A 5,798-nucleotide genomic window follows, 5' to 3' on the forward strand; every position below is an offset into this window, starting at 1 on the left:
ATTCTGCAAGGGCATGCAGCTGAACAGGACAGGTTTAAAAAAACTATCCATTGCTCATAGTGTTATAACACCGCCACATGGATGGTATTGGTTAGCCCGTTTAGGTCGTTTTGCATTGTTTGTTAGCATTAAGCTAAACTGCCAAAGCTGTGTGATTTTCTTTGTTTTATCTTTAGTTTGACAGAAAACAACTGGGAGTTGCCTCTTTTTGTAGAACACTTCAGTATTTGCCTAACTGCTTATTGTTGTGCCGTGCGTCGTGTTCAGTTCACTGGCACCATACTCATATCTCAAATTTTTGCTCTCAAGTCAAACTAAACAGAAATTCATCTAAAATGCTCGTATCTCAAAAAACCTGCCAGGCACCAAATACAGTGGTGCCTTGTGGTACGAGTGACCCGAGTCACTCATATCACAAGACACCATTGTATCTGTCCAAGTCTCAAACATTTATAATAAACTTTTTGTGTAAGAAATTAATCACTATATGAATTCTTTCAATATAAATACATGTGTATGTTATATACATTATATATTCAGTGTAAGTTTCACGCTTGGATGTGGATTTATTACAGATGGTAGGTTTTTCTTTTCCAGAAGCTTCAATTAAAATATTGGTATTTAAGACTAAGGCCATCCATTCCAATGTTGCTATTAATTCAAAAAATTGATCATTTTATTGATCTTGATTTTGATCTTCCCAATTGTAGTCATATTGTAGTTTACATACAGAGTCATTCATTTGACTAAATCTACAATGGATGTTTTGGCACTTCGCTATTGCACGAACATATTTACCATGTTTTTGTCAAGTACAAGAGACTAAAAGATGTCTTACTGGTGTTCTTGACCTACAGTGTTTGGTGCAATTTTCTCTGACCCCATGTTTATTTGTCTTAGATTTTTTTAAATCGAGGCCAAGTGGGCTGTTTATATTACCGTATTAAAAGGCGCAGTATGAGTTACAGGGTCTATTTCTGTATTTAACACATACATAAGGCGCGCTGCATTATTGGCCGCAGACATGGTAAAACATACGCTAGCTTAAAACATACGGTAGCATGCATGCACGCTAAAACAATGTTTTTAAAAAGCAGCGGGAGCAAAACTGAGTTCGGTTGTAGTTTATTAAGTATTTAACAATGTACTCACGTTATTTTTTGATCAATCCTCATCCACAAATCCATTAAAGTCCTCATCCTCTGGATCCGAAATGAAAAGCTGGGCAAGTTCTCAATCAAACACACCAGGTTCGAGTCAGTCTCGTTGCAGTGCGGTTCCTCAGAAATGATGCCGGCTTTTACGAAAGCTCGAACAACAGTGCAAGCAGACACGTTAGCCCAAGCATCCACAATCCATTCACATATGGTGGCGTAACTGGCCCGGCGCTGCCTCCTAGTCTTAGTAAAGCTGTGTTCGCCATCTGTCATCCATGGCTCCCACGCCGCTCTCAACTTCACTTTGAACGCCCTGTTTACACCGATGTCCAGCGGTTGGAGTTCCTTCGTCAAGCCTCCTGGAATGATGGCGAGCCCCAAGTTATTGCACTCAATCGAATGGTGACTGTAGAGACGCTTCTCCCGGTTAGTCATGCTTCCCGGCTTCAACAATGAATCATTGAATCATCGGGGAATTGAATCAATGAATCATTGAATCATCGGGGAAAACAAAGGGCCGCGGGATATGCCTCCATATCAACGAAAAATGGTGTACGGACGTCACGGTGCTCAGCACACACTGCAGCCCGCATTTGGAGTCGCTGTTTTTGAACTGTAAACCATTCTAATCGCCACGTGAGTTTGCATCGTTTATACTGGCTGGAGTCTATATTACACCGCAAGCTAACACGAACGCCGCATTGCTAACGCTCGTCGAACAAGTCAACGAAATTGAAAAAAAACACCCGGACCCACCCCTCATTATTCTCGGGGACTTTAAAAAAGCTAAACTCAAGCACGAACTCCCTAAATACAAGCAGCACATCGACTGTCCTACCAGGGAAAATAATACTTTAGACCACTGCTACACTACGGTAAAAAACGCATACCGTGCTATACCTCGTGCAGCCCTGGGCTCGTCTGATCACTGCTTAATTCACTTAATACCGACGTACAAGCAAGAACTTAAATGTGCAAAGCCTACAGTGAAAACAGTCAAAAAGTGGACCAATGAAGCCAAGATGGAACTTCAAAGCTGTTTAGACTGCACAGACTGGAGTGTCTTTGAAAATTCAGCTGGCAGCCTGGATGAATATACGGACACTGTTACATCCTATATCAGTTTCTGTGAAGAGGTTTGTGTACCAACAAAATCATTTCGCACATTCAACAACAACAAGCCGTGGTTCACTGCTAAACTTAAGCAGCTTCGCCAAGCTAAGGAAGATGCATATCAGAGCGGGGACAGGGCCCTGTATAATCGAGCTAGAAACCAGCTTACTAAAGAAATTAACATTGCAAAGAGGATCTATGCAGCAAAGTTGGAAAAAACAGTTTAGCACGAACGACTCTAAATCAGTCTGGCATGCATTCCAATCGCTGACTAATTACAAGCGACGATCCCCCCAAGCTGAGAACAATAGCACACTAGCCAACGACTTGAATACCTTCTACTGCAGATTTGAAAAGGACAGTTTCACACCACACACCCACCCGGCCGCACCCGCGACCACCACCACACCTCTGACTTCTGCGTTAACCATCCATGAACAGGATGTGAGACGCATCTTCAAACAACAGAAGATTAACAAAGCGGCAGGACCGGACCATGTGTCCCCATCCTGCCTCAAAGTCTGCGCAGACCAGCTCGCTCCAGTCTTCACTCAGATCTTCAACAGATCTTTGGAAATGTGCGAAGTTCCATCCTGTTTCAAACGCTCCACCATCATTCCAGTCCCCAAGAAACCTGCAATCTCGGGTCTGAATGACTACAGGCCTGTCGCTTTGACATCTGTGGTCATGAAGTCCTTTGAACGTCTCGTGCTGGACCACCTCAAGAGTGTCACAGGTCCCCTGCTGGACCCCCTGCAGTTTGCCTACCAAGCGAACAGGTCTGCGGATGATGCAGTCAACATGGGACTGCACTTCATCCTAGAACACCTCGACAGTGCAGGGACCTACGCGAGGATCCTGTTCGTGGACTTCAGCTCAGCGTTCAACACCATCATCCCTGAACTCCTTTCAACCAAGCTTCTCCAGCTCAGCGTCTCACCTGCCATCTGCCAGTAGATTTACAGCTTTCTGACGGTCAGGACACAGCAGGTCAGGCTGGGGGAGGCCACCTCATCCACACGCAGCATCAGCACTGGGGCGCCCCAAGGTTGTGTCCTCTCTCCGCTGCTCTTCTCTCTCTACACGAACGACTGCACCTCAGCGAACCCGACTGTCAAGCTCCTGAAGTTTGCAGATGACACCACTGTCATCGGCCTCATCAAGGACGGTGACGAGTCTGCATATCGACAGGAAGCGGAGCGGCTGGAGCTGCGGTGCGGCCGACACAACCTGGAGCTGAACACGCTCAAGACGGTAGAGATGATCGTGGACTTCAGGAGGCATCCTTCGCCACAGCTGCCCCTCACGTTGTCCAGCTGCCTTGTGTCAACCGTCGAGACCTTCAAGTTCCTGGGAATTACAATCTCTCAGGACCTGAAGTGGGCGACCAACATCAACTCCGTCCTCAAAAAGGCCCAGCAGAGGATGTACTTCCTGCGGCTTCTGAGAAAGCACGGCCTGCTACCGGAGCTGCTGAGACAGTTCTACACAGCGGTCATCGAATCAGTCCTGTGTTCTTCCATCACAGTCTGGTTTGGTGCTGCTACAAAAAAGGACAAACTCCGACTGCAACGGACAATCAAAACTGCTGAAAGGATTGTCAGTACCCCCCTACCCACCCTTGAGGACTTGCACGCTGCCAGAATTAAGACAAGAGCGTGTAAAATCCTCTTGGACCATCCACATCCTGGTCACCAGCTATTCCAGCTCCTTCCCTGAGGTAGGCGCTACCGATCAACGCAAACTAGAACTAGTAGACATTCCAACAGCTTCTTCCCTCTTGCGATCAACTTCTTAAACACCTAACCTATAATTCCATTGCAACAAGCTGGACATTTTTTGACTTGAGTTTGTTGTCACATTTCTGTGGGGCCAATTATGTATTACTCGTGCACTCTCTGTAGTTGTCTCGCCATGCTGCACTATTTGCATATACTGGCCACTCATGTCAGAGTAACATCTGCTCCATTTGCACACTGATTGAGGAGTATCTGTAACATTTGCACAACCAACATTGTCCCAGATGATCGCACTACTCGTCACTTTAAACCGCATACTCTCCTTGAAGTTTCAGCGCCCTTTGCACAATGGTCATTGCACCGGACTATTGCAATATTAGTCATTCGAACTGCTCTAAGTGCTAGAGGACTCTGCATTTTTTGCACAATTGTTTTTTGTCAATGTCTTTAGGTCCCCAAAGTGTTCTGTAAATTGACTGCCTGTTGTACAAGAGCGGCTCCAACTACCGGAGACAAATTCCTTGTGTGTTTTGGACATACTTGGCAAATAAAGATGATTCTGATTCTGATTCTTTGCTCATTGCTCAAATTGGTCTTCCAGCTCAGGCCACCTCTCCTTGTTTCCGCGGAAACTCAGCTTCGTCTTCTTGAATTGGCAAAGCTCGTTTTCCTGGTACCTCCACTTGCGAACCATGGATTCGTAAATCTTGAATTCTCTCACGGCTGCTCGATTCCCATGTTCCTCCGCGTAACTGATAGCTTGCAGTTTAAACTGTGCTTCGTAAGCGTGTCTCTTCGTAGGTGACATTTTCGGGGGTCCTTAGCCGATTTGCGTTGTGTTTTGCACAACGCAAATACTATATACCTACTGGGGCCGTGCCTTTAGCGTCCTCCTTCACATGTACCCTTCCCCCTTTAAAGTCTGCATGTTGTCCTCAGTCACGTCCGCCTTTCCTCTATATAAGCAGCGTGTCGGCAGGAAATACTCCCTGTCAGTTAAGCGGAGTGCTCATCAAAGTCACACAACAACATTTACAGATTTTGGAACTCTGTGCACACATAAGGCGCACCACATTATAAGGCGCCCCGTCCATCCATCCATCCATTTTCTGAGCCGCTTCTCCTCACTCGGGTCGCGGGCGTGCTGGAGCCTAATCCCAGCTGTCATCGGGCAGGAGGCGGGGTACACCCTGAACTGGTTACCAGCCAATCGCAGGGCACATAGGAACAAACAACCATTCGCACTCACAGTCATGCCTACGGGCAATTTAGAGTCTCCAATTCATGCATGTTTTTGGGATGTGGGAGGAAACCGGAGTGCCCGGAGAAAGCCCACGCAGGCACGGGGAGAACATGCAAACTCCACACAGGCGGGGCCAGGGATTGAACCCGGGTCCTCAGAACTGTGAGGCTGACACTCTAACCATTCGTCCACCGTGCCGCCCGCCCCGTCCATTTTGGAGAAAATGTAAGACTTTTAAGTGCGCCTTATGGTCGTGAAAATACGTCAGTTGAAGAGAAATTGCACTCTGGCTCTAACTTGAATGCTGTGGCCTTGTGGAAGTGTCACGTAATGGTAAGAGTGGCACCGGCGTTTAACTTCTACAAGACCACAGGGAACTTGAATCCTTTTTTGAAGTGTGGCGTTATATAGGGATTTTTGCAGCAGAAAAATGAGCTGATGTTCAGTGCTATTCCTGACTGCGTTTGCTTGTCTTGGTAATTTTGTAGCAATGTCTTTTTGTCAATAAAGTGTTTTTCTAAAAATCAAAACATCGACACCATAAAA

This window comes from Phycodurus eques, chromosome 7, assembly GCF_024500275.1.
Source record: "Phycodurus eques isolate BA_2022a chromosome 7, UOR_Pequ_1.1, whole genome shotgun sequence".
Classification (NCBI taxonomy): Eukaryota; Metazoa; Chordata; class Actinopteri; order Syngnathiformes; family Syngnathidae; genus Phycodurus; species Phycodurus eques.